This window comes from Canis aureus, chromosome 22 (assembly GCF_053574225.1).
Source record: "Canis aureus isolate CA01 chromosome 22, VMU_Caureus_v.1.0, whole genome shotgun sequence".
Classification (NCBI taxonomy): domain Eukaryota; kingdom Metazoa; phylum Chordata; class Mammalia; order Carnivora; family Canidae; genus Canis; species Canis aureus.
In genome coordinates, this window is record NC_135632.1 from 27,247,004 (window position 1) to 27,259,075 (window position 12,072).

General features: G+C 33.8%; 1 protein-coding gene and 1 long non-coding RNA gene across 16 annotated transcripts in view; one reads left to right on the forward strand and one right to left on the reverse strand.

The window, feature by feature from the left end:
* Positions 1–12,072, reverse strand: part of TBC1D5 (TBC1 domain family member 5) — a 544,964-nt gene that overhangs the window by 333,666 nt on the left and 199,226 nt on the right. The window lies entirely within an intron of this gene.
* The window catches only part of LOC144293950 (uncharacterized), a 248,271-nt gene that overhangs the window by 191,497 nt on the left and 44,702 nt on the right, over positions 1–12,072 (forward strand). The gene's annotated exons all lie outside the window — the stretch shown is intronic.

Here is a 12,072-nt window from a genome sequence, read left to right on the forward strand (position 1 = left end):
GAATTATATATGCAGACTTTTCAGATTGGCTTCTTTCACTTAGCAATATGCATCTACGGTTCCTCCTGGTCCTTCTATGGCTTAATATGTCATTTATATCACTGAATAATTCTACCATACATGTACCAAAGTCTATCCATTTGACTACTGACAGGCATCTTGGAAGCTTTCAAGTTTTAGCAATTATGAATAAAAGTGCTATGAACACTGTCCAGGTTTACATGCAGACATAAGTTTTCAGTTCATTTGTGCAAATACAAAGGCGTGCAATTGCAAGCTCATACAGTAAGTATGTGTTTAGCTTCATTAAAAAGGGGTGGGAGGGAGATCCCCGGGTGGCTCAGCAGTTTAGTGCCTGCCTCGGCCCAAGGCATGATCCTGGAGTCCCAGGATTGAGTCCCCCATCAGGCTTCCTGCATGGAGCCTGCTTCTCCCTTGGCCTGTGTCTTTGTCTCTCTCCCTCTCACTCTCTGTGTCTCTCGTGAATAAATAATAAAATCTTTAAAAAAAAAAAAAAAGCCAAACTGTCTTCGAAAGTGGCTGTACCATTTTGCATTCCCACTGCAGTGAAAGAAGAGTTCTGTTGCTCTACATCTTCACTAGAATTTAGTGATGTCAGTGCATTGGATCTTAGTCATTCTAATAAGTGTGTGCATACCCATCTCATTTGAATTTACAATATCTTCGGGACCTCTGATATTTAGCATCTTTTCCTATGCTTGTTTGCCATCTGTATATCTTCCTTGTGGGGCTTTTGATCAGATATTTTGTCCACTTTTTAATTGGGTTGTTTGTTTTCTTATTGTTGAGTTATAAAAGTTCTTGTATATTATAGATACCAGTCTTTTATCAACTATGTCTTTTTTTTTTAAGATTTTATTTATTTATTCATGAGAGACAGAGAGAGAGGCAGTGACATAGGAGGAGGGAGAAGTAAGCTCCTTGTAGAAAGCCCTATGTGGGGCTTGATCCTGGGATCTGGGATTACGCCCTGAGCCAAAGGCAGATGCTCAACCACTGAGCCACCCAGGAGTCCCTATCAGCTATGTCTTGCAAAAATTTTTCTCCCAGTCTGTGTCTTGTCTCTTTAACAGTGCCTTTCAAAGAAAAAAGTTTTAATTTTAACAAAGTTCTACTTCATTTAATCTAAGAAAACTCAGGTCGCTAGGAAAAAAAGCAACTAACTTCTTACACTTGGCCTTCTTTGGTAAAACAAATCAATGTTTCTTTTTAAAATCTATTGTATTTTAAAGATCAAGCATTTAAATAATCAATTGCGGGCAGCCCCGGTGGCACAGCGGTTTGGCGCTGCCTGCAGCCTGGGGTATGATCCTGGAGACCCGGGATCGAATCCCACATCGGGCTCCCTGCATGGAGCCTGCTTCTCCCTCTGCCTCTCTCTCTCTCTCTGTGTCTATGAATAAATAAATTTTAAAAAATCTTTAAAAAAATAATAAATAAATAAATAAATAAATAATCAATTCCAGTTACTCTTCTAATGTTCTATAGCATAGGGCAAGGAATCAATAGACAAATCATTTTAAAATTCAAGATAGAATTTAGAGATTAGTTATATAAAAAGAATTAAATCCAGACCAAATGAGAACTGCTTAGTATAGTATATGTAGCAACTAATTAGTAGTTTACCCATGCTAAACTCAAAATGCTATTTAAAGAATTACCTAAAATAATTTTCCACTATTGTTAAACTGATTGTTCTACTAGTACACTATACTATTCTGACTCATCTAAGAACCTGGTAGATTGAATTCGAGCCTGGGACACACAATGAAAACCAATGGGAGACTGTTGTATAAACATTCACAAGTACTAAAAAGAACTTAATATACTCTACTCCTACGAAATCCCTTTCTAGAAATGAGAACTATAGTTAATTTTTCAACATCTGTGGATTCTCTAAGATTCTTGCATTTTATGTTTAAATATTTATTACCTAATTACTCTTTGCCTGCTTCCTTCTTTACTTGCAATTTTACAAATTTTTATCATTAACCAAAGGGGGAAAAAGGAAAGAAAATGAAAGCAACAGAAACTTAAATCAATCAAACTAGGCAAAAAGACTATCAAACTAATTTTAAAAATTAAGAGTATTGAATTATCTGGATTGCATTTATATCCCTTCCACATAAAATCACCACTTGATTACATGATAGTAAATCTTGCTCTCATGTTTACAGAGAACAGCATATCTTATTAATTATGACTTGGTTGACAATTCATCTGCTTCCCCTTACTCTGCATATATAGAAAGAGAAATAGAACTATTTCTTCATCTCTGGATCTTCTGATCTCGATACAGAGTAGGATGAGTAGAAGAGCTTTTTTTAATCAGCTCTTAAAGTAAAGTCTTAAGGTAAGAAATATTTGTACTAAAATGTTTTTAAAGCAGATTTGAGAACTGAAACTTTTTTGCTTCCTACTTTAAGTATTCTACATCATTCTGCTCCTCTCCATTTTACTCATTAATTAGAAATTACCTATTTTATGATTTTCAAAAATGTTATGATAAGCAAAAACCAGATACAACTGAACACTTAAAATGCTCCTGGATTTGTGTTCTCATCCCTAACTATCATTAAAAGTTTCCAATACTATTTACACAATAATAAATAGGACATATATTGTAAGTGCCCAAAAAAGGATTTCTTATTTGCATTCTTGTAAGCTTTGCTTTCTGGCTTTGTACTTTGTCTTCCATCACTTTATATCTAGCAGCTCTTCCACAAAATTATCAGTCCATTAAAAGTTTCTTTCTGTTATAAGGAACTAAGAATACATTATTACATTTTTCTATGTGAAGTATGCTATTAAATAATAGCTTGTACACTAATTAAAGCAAATGTAATTGTGAGAACACATTGACATTGTTAAAGTAAATTACTCAATTTGTTAATAGTTTCATTTCAAGTGACCTTAATTGTATTAATTGTGATACTAGCAAATTAAATTGAAGAGCATTAAATACATTGTTCTAATATGTCCTAGAGGAGCAAATTTTCCATTACATCAGCAAAGAGAAAATAATGATTATATGCCCCACCCCCAAAGTCACACACACACACACACACACACACACACAATGGGTCAAACAAAAAAGGTCACACTAGACTGCATTTACTATTTTAATACCCAGAGCATGGCCTAAAATATAGAAGTAACCGAGCTTTAGATAAATAGCTAATTTTAAGGCATTCTTTTATCATAGATTAAGCAGAAATTACATCATTATAAACAGTTAAAATGTTGAGAATGAGGAAACAAAGATTGGTACAAAGAACTGCAATATGAGGGATCCCTGGGTGGCGCAGTGGTTTAGCGCCTGCCTTTGGCCCAGGGCGCGATCCTGGAGACCCGGGATCGAATCCCACGTCGGGCTCCCGGTGCATGGAGCCTGCTTCTCCCTCTGCCTATGTCTCTGCCTCTCTCTCTCTTTCTCTCTCTCTGTGACTATCATAAAATAAATAAAAATAAATAAATAAATTAATTTAAAAAAAAAGAACTGCAATATGAAAATATATTTTAAAAATAATACAATTCTGTGTAAATCAGGCATTACTTACTAAATGCCTAGGACCAAGTCATAAGGATATATATTTTAAAAAAAATAGTTATGGCCCTCATTTCCTAAAAGAAACTTAACTGTTCAACACAGACAATACAGACTGTTAAATAACCCCTGGTCTTTAGAACAAAATTTATACTCTTCAAACTTAATTTACAAAATCCTTATAATCTGGCCTCTGCCTATTAGACCCTACCTGTACCATTCCTATACCACCCGTGGTGCTCCAGCCACAATGATATTTTCCAGTTCCTCCAATATAACAGGACTATTCATATCCTGGGATAGGCTCTTCCTTTGTATGAACTCTTCCCTTTTTCGTGATTGCTGTTGCTAATTTCTCTCTCTCACCAATTTTGCATGCCTGGCTCCTTCTCATCTGTCATTCACATCTAGCAGAATATTATCTTCTTACAGTGATTTGTCAAAATCTAACATGGGCATCCAGTCATTCCTCACAAGATTGTCCTATTTTCATGCTTTGCCTAGTATTTATCACTTTCTCATATATTTTTTCCTTATTTCTGTACTTTATTTTTTACTGTCCCTCTCATGCTAAATGTGAATTCCCTTGAGAGAAAGCCCTTGGTCTATTTGTTTAATAGTCTATCCCCTGCTCCTAGATGACCAATAACTATTTTTATAGGAGTAAATGAACATCAGTCCTGTGGCCTGCAGCCCTTACTCTGTGTGATAAATTATATGTGCCTCTATAATTCTCTATAATCATCGTGCCAACATGTCTGATGAAAATCTACAAGTTCAGAGGCTCCTGGTTGGCTATCAGTAGGAAGAACACGCAACCCTTGATCTCAGGGTTGGGAATTCGAGCCCCATGCTGGGTATCACTAAAAAAGAGCTTAAAACAAGAAGAAGAAAAAAAGAAAAAAGAAAATCTATGTTTAATAATAACAGATCTATTCACAAGTCTAATTAAAGATTTGAATTGATAGCAGCACTCTAATGACTAAGGGACAGGCAGGGCTGTCCATGTAGGGGACCATGGAATCAGACTCAAAAAAATCCCTAAAATGTGGAGATGAAAGGAAACCGAAAATAAATAAACCAGACCATCCTGTCCCAGGTGCTGGGGGGAGGGAGGGTCTTATAACAGCTACTTGTGACCAACAAAGAATCACAAGACCCTAAAAACGAAGTAAGCCATTGAAGTTGTTACCACTAGTCCTTACTCAATGGTGATATCAAATGAGATGTTAAAAGAATTTAGGTTCCCTGGTTGGCTTCCAATAAAAGACCAATCCTACAAGCCCCTAGTGGCAACCAAGTCAGGACCCCTTTCACTCCTGAGAACTTTCTCTGTATCCTTACTTAAAAATTTTCTATTGCTTTACTCACTCTCCTTTTTCCGGGAGATTCATTCTTTGACTCCATGAGAAAAGAACCAAGCTCTCCCATATCACTAAGACTAGCCAAAACAGTTATATTCTATTAAAATTGTCACTAAATGGTAATGCTAGAAAGTCAACTGTATTTAAGTCTTTCCACATTTGGAAGAAAAAGAAGGAGAAAAGGGAAAGTAGGAGAATTATTATTTAAGTACACACATTCCCATAATATAAATGATTACGTGGATCACACACTACCTTATATGTGACTTGAGTAAATAATAGTTAATTCTCACTGTTTATCTGTTGATAAATCAAGGCTAGTAGGTGATTTTTCTAACTAAAACTAATTATATTTGTACATTCTATAAAGATAATCCCTATAATGTATAGGAATACAATAATTACTAAATGGTAGAAAATCATTTCCAAACACTCCAGTAAATTATATTTTTAATGTTGGAGATGTAATAAAAGAAAATGACCATTTAAAGTAAATAACTTGAGATATTACAATTTTTGTGATTTACTAGCTACTTAATTTCTTCTATTTAAAACACTCAGATTTTCCTAAAATGTGAAAAATAAAACAGCTTGAAGCTAACATAATGTTTCTTGTCTTGTGCTTTCCTATATTCCTCATCTGGGATTCCTTCTCAGGAAATTCAAGGAGCAATATATGGTCAAACTCCAGAGTAAAGGAGAAGTATTGCATGAAAATTATTTCATATTTCAGACACTTATTTAATTAATAAGCAAGCAAGCTCTCCTTACAGCAAAAGTAGAATGATGGAAAACTATTTTTAATATTTGTAAAATACAAATTAATAATAAAAAATACTTGATCAGATTAAAAATGTATCAATAGGGTAAAGTACATTTTCAAAAATTTTGGTAAAGAGATCTTTTAAGAACAGAATATCAAAGAACAACCACAGAAAAACCTGTATTTACAAAAATGAAGGAAAATCATAATAAAATTAGCACAACAAAACATATCTTTTTACTACAAATTACATGTATAACTTCTAAACTGTTAAAATATGAAGTAGGTATCAACACCCACCCATGTAATACAGATTAAAACTGTGCAGTAAATTAACTATTCTCTGTCCCCACTGTTTGAGAAGATCACTGGATCTTTAGTAATTGTTAAAATCGCATGTTTTAAGTGAACCACACACTATGTGCTTGACTTAAGTCTGTAAGAAATTTTATAAATATCCATCTGTAATGGTATTAAAAAATTTTTTAAGCCCCCTATTACGTGAAAAGAGAATTTTTACCAAAAGTAAGAGCTCTACTGAAAAATATTCTGGCTATTTTATTACACAGCTGATTGCAAAGTAGGAAGATGATTTAAGATTTCAACTTGGGAAAAACAGGTCTTTGGGAATTTCCCCTAGAACAGGAGAAATACAGAATAGGGATTGAAGAGGTCCTGGTTATTCTCTCAGAGTAAGGTTTAAATTTTTTCTTATAATCTCATCTTCCCTGATACTCAGTTCTTCCCTCTGACTGGGTAAAATCAAGTAAGAATGCCCATAATCTTTTAAAAACAGTAGCTTAGGTAGATACAGTTTTTAAAATTGGTTAACACTGTGAAAAGAGTTAAAAGCAGTATGAGGGACCTGGAAAATTATGCTTGTAAGGGACTAATTACTCATTTCACTACTAAGCCATAGGGGGAGGGGACATCTGTTTTAATATACAAATGAATAAAAAGGAGCTGTAACTGCATGAGACCCCAGGTGATAACTCTGAAATGCTTTTCTAAGCCCTATGAACTAAGACTAGGGTATGTCATTATTGAAACAGTCCAAACTCTGGCTCTACTGTCTTTTCTGGCCCCGCTAACAAATTAGCAAAAGCAACTAATAAAATTCTTTGATAAGCTATCCCACTGTAGGTCATTTCACATAAGTAAGGGGCTTTTTTGGTTTTGTTTTTCTAAGATTTTAAGATAATATTGTCACTCTAAATCACCTATCATCTGCTCTAGTTTCCTAGACCCAGTCAACCAAAATCACCAGCACACAATCTCCCATTTGTGGTGATCCAAGAGCAATATAAGGGCTGACTAAGCAGAGCAGGAAAAATATCTTAATGTATGGATATTCCTTTGCAGGCAACTCTGCCCAACGGAGTAGTGGTAACAACTTTTGCAGGGCTATAGCTTCTGTCTGCCACTGGAGCCAGAAGTGAGGTCTCCTTTCCTATGACCTTGGGAAATGAATAACATTCAGGTATAGCCACAAGGTAAATCAATGATTCTTCACACAATCTCTTCTAAAAGAGCCTATCTCTTTGGGCAAATAAAAGAATTGCCACGTCAACAGAAAATTTGAAATAAAACTAAAACCCAGATGCAATTAATAAGGAATGGACAATTCTATGGAAAAACAAAGAGATCAGAATTAAGTCCAGAAGACATGTCTTTTATTTCAAGGATCTACACTTTACCATCAGAGGTTCAAACCAAAATCTATCTAAACTAATGTAGATCCAAATTATTACACAGAATTAATGAAAGTATTGAGCTAGTCTATTGGCTACCATTTAACAATATTCCATCAATTAATGTATATACCAAACACTCATATACTGTTCCCATATTTCCTTTAGGACTCCCATCACCACAGTACTCTATACTTCATCTGCCCTGACTCCTCCATCCCTTCCAAAACTTTTTACTCTGCCCTCTTAGAACCTCTTCCCATGGTAGCAAATTTCCTTATATTCTCAGACCATCAATGAATTCCTCCACCATCAACCTCCTTTCTTAAGAGTACCTCTTATACACCCATAACAAAACCTGTTTACTTTTGTGACCAAATCCCAGGTGCTGAATTCTGCTACATATAATCAAGCAAATGTACAAGCTTGCATATCTATATTTTATGATGTCTTATCTCAACTTGGTCCCCACAGTTATATATTCTTTAGCAAATCATCCAAACATTTGTCACTCTCCACAAATCTTCAAATGCTTCATCTTACCACTCACTTTCAGCAAATTACCTGATCAGAGAGAGATTAAAACATCAGTGATATTTCACTGAACTCCGTTACTGAACTAATAAACCAACTGTATCTAAAGATCTTCCTTTCTTCTTCTGTTATTATTACAATGAAAATAATGGCTCTCTATCTACAAATCTCTCCATCTTTGCTCTAGACTGCAAATTTCCAAATTCTTAGACATTTCTTGCAGTGATTTTAAAATTTTCAAATACTACTGTAACTTTCCCTCTATTCCTCATACCAGTTTAGTATAGAGCACATCATTAGTTTATTTGAAATACACAGAGTATGCAAGACTATGGCTTCCTGAGATTACAAAAAACACTGTGCTTGTAATGTTACAATGACTCTATCCTGTGCAGACTTCTGTTTGCTTAAACCTTTAGCTAACTGTGGTCACTTTTGCTTATTTTCCCCTGGCTTGTTTGACTCCACACTCCTAGTTTTCCTTCTACTTCTCTAGACACTCTGTCACTCTCCTATACAGTGTCCTCCTCTGCTACAAGGTCTTTAAACTGGCTTTTTCCCTAAGACTGCTTCTAGGTCCTCTTCTCATGCTAGGTGCTATTACTGAGTGATCACAATCATTCACATTGTTTTTGCTATCATTCTTAAGCTGAAAAATCTTTATTTCTAGCACCAACCTGCACACTAAGTTTTAGACCCATATATCAAATTCTTCAGGATATCTTCATTTGAATGTCATAAGGCATTTCTAACTCACATCTGAAATTGAACTTACCATCTTCTCTGCCATCCTCTGTCCCACCTGCACCACAAAAAGTTCCTCCTTACAGATCTCCCTATCTCAATACAAACACTATCACAGACCTAACTGGTCAACTCAGAAAACTGAAAATCACTTTAAACTTCTCATCCTTATAACTTCCTTATATCCAAATATCAAGTGTCGTCAATTCTACCTACTAAATATCTCTCAAATGTGTCTATTTCTCTCCATAATTCATTCATCTATTAGCTATTAATTCAGTGGTATCTGTGGGGCAATAGGTATACCAACATTTCCTACCCTTATAAAGCTTATACCTTAAAGAAACCAATAAATATAAGATTACATTTAAAGATGAGTGCTGTGAAGGAATCAAGCAAGAATACTGTCAGAGAACAATGGCATATGGGGAGGTCTGTTTAGAACTGGCTTAACACATCTGACCATGGCTAGACAAGCAAGACAGCCATGAATTCATGATCAAGAGTCTGATTTTATTATTAGTGCAAAGGAAAACCACTGAAAATTTTTAAGCCAGGAAAGGAAGACTTATTTTCCCTCCTTAGGATGATTCCCACTAATTATAATTAGAGCAAGGGCAGGGTTTAAAGTGAATAAGATGACTTAGCATACGATACTTTTGTCAGCTCTCTTCCCAAAACCATCTTTTACTCAATTTTTTTTGTTTTTAAATATTTTATTTATTTATTCATGAAAGACAGAGAGAGAGAGAGAGAGAGAGAGGCAGAGACATAGGCAGAGGGAGAAGCAGGCTCCATGCAGGGAGCTCAATGTGGGACTCGATCCCGGATCTCCAGGATCACACCCTGAGCCGAAGGCAGACGCTCAACTGCTGAGCCACCCAAGCGTCCCATTTTTACTCAAATCTAAATCCACTCTATTATATGGAAACAGTATTAAAGATTACAATACGACAGCATCATTTTATTATATCAACTTCAGTGAACTATTTTACTTAATTCCAATTTATTCAGCAATAAAGTCAGGCACTCCCTTCTAGTTCTAAAACTCTAGGTCACTAAAACATAAAGAAAGGAAGACTGGGGACAAAAACAAAATTACAAGAGTCAAAAATGGAGTAGGCAGGATATTCTGAATGTCTTAGTTTTTTTTTTTTTTAAGTAGGTTACTAAATATTTTATCCTGGATTATAGAAAGAAAACTTTGAAACAGATATTATATAAAAAGCATTACATTAAGTAATTATCTGAATACTATAAAAGCTGTAAGTAAGAAGGCATATAAAATTGAAGCTAAAAACTCTGGCAATATGTAACAAAGTGCTATTCTCAAAAGAGACAATACAGGAAAATGTTCTTTCACTACAAATGAATAATCATGAATAGTTGAACAAACATTTTGGGGCTTTTTATCATTTCAACTGAGTTACAGGTAACTTGCCAATTACTAATTAATACCTTTAGACCAAAGATCTTGGAATTTAAAATAATAAGCTACATATATGACCACATAGGGCACAGAGAAATATGTCATAATTTCCATGCTATTCTCCATTTGAAAAAGAAATTCAAGCAGTTAAAAGTTTGCTTCACATGGAAAATTTTGCATGTATATATCCAAACAGTTCTTTATGTTCTCACTGACCTTCATCTACCATCCATGAAAATAAACCAATAACAAACAGTTTTCTCTTTATTATTCCCAGGATGTGGCTATTTTTGCTAATCCTGACCAGAATATTCAGAATCACTTAACTCAATAATGTACTGTTTCTTTATAAATGCTAAAATTCAGTTTTGAGAAATTAAAGATTTATTTTTATGAAATCTATAATGGGAACTAAAAACAAAACCAAAAAGATGTAACTTCTACATAGGGAAACCACTGATTAAGTCCAGTGATTGACTACTTAACAATGAGTCATAAAATTCCCTGGTAGGAAAAAAGTAAAAAAGGCTTTAAATAAGTGGAGAACCCTATGAAATACATATATTAAAATAAACAAACACACCAGAAAGGTAATGATTCTTCAACTAAATATGACAACCCTATTAAAATGCAACACATGTTTTTCTGCTAAAAGGAAATCTAAGAAGATGAAATAGATGCTACATATAAAATATTTACATATACAATGCACAAAACTCACTACGGTTAGTAACCTTCATGGCTTTCAAGAACTAGATATTTACATATCATTCTTTCTGCATGTGCGTGTGCGTATGTGTGTTTTGTATATATTTTTAACAGTTGACAGCTGTTTTAGAGCATACAGAGATGCCAAGCTGAATGAGGGTCTTGATTACTTCAAGATTAGCTATCTAAAGTTTCTATTCATTTTAAGTGTTGTTAGTTGGAAGAGTCATTAGTCACTTCCTTGTCTCATAGAACATCAGCATACATTTACATTGTTAATGAACATTTGGGGTAAATGAATTAATGGCACTTTTAAACATCAATTCAGTCCTAATAACTTTGTATGTCATAGAAATGTTAGGCTAGGATATAAACGAAAAGCCTTTTCAGTAAAGGTAACTACTCATTCCTGCAAACAATAAAGGATAAAATTAATTTTAAATGTTTTTTAACCAGTTAAAGTAAAAAAAATAGAACCTCGGTATTTAATGAACTAGACCAGAGAAAAATATGCACTTAAAAAAGAGAAAGAAAAGGAACTATCCTAAAATAAGCACATCAATCAGAAAATTTTGGTGAAATTATTTTTTTTGGTGAAATTATTTTATATGCTTATAACAAAAATATATTTACTTTTAAAATATCCACATAGATGAGTTTGTAAGATACTTTGACTTATTTAATAATTAGTGCTTCTTATAAATTATTACATTTAGGAAAAAAAAATCACCAGGAGATGTATTATTACCACTGAAATTAAGATGCTGACACTAAAATGAGACACTAACAATTTTTTCGTATTATCAAAACTTTGAACAATCTTTCTGAGACCTTTTCAATAAACATACATATAAAAATAAAATGTAAAAATAAAAAGTAAAATCACAAAATAAGTTGTAAGGCAAATTACACTATTTTCACTGAAAACAACAATGGCATTTGTATGACTCAGAAGATAGTAAAAATACATAAAAACCATTAACACACTCCATAAAGTCAAATCTTGTGCACAAAAGAAGTAACCGCTTTAAGGAATCAATCATTCTTTTTTAAATTCCCAAAACACAAGTTAAAAGCAAACTTTTGAACCAATATTGAAAAGAAAATTATCTGAAATAAAATATATGTGAATCATTCTAATTATGATTTTTAAAAATAGATCTTGTAATCCTGAGGTATCTATTTCATGAGTAAAAATATTTCAAATAGTTACCTGAGTCAATGAATCAATCAAAAATAAAGATAAGGCTTTAAGAATTTGCAAACTGACC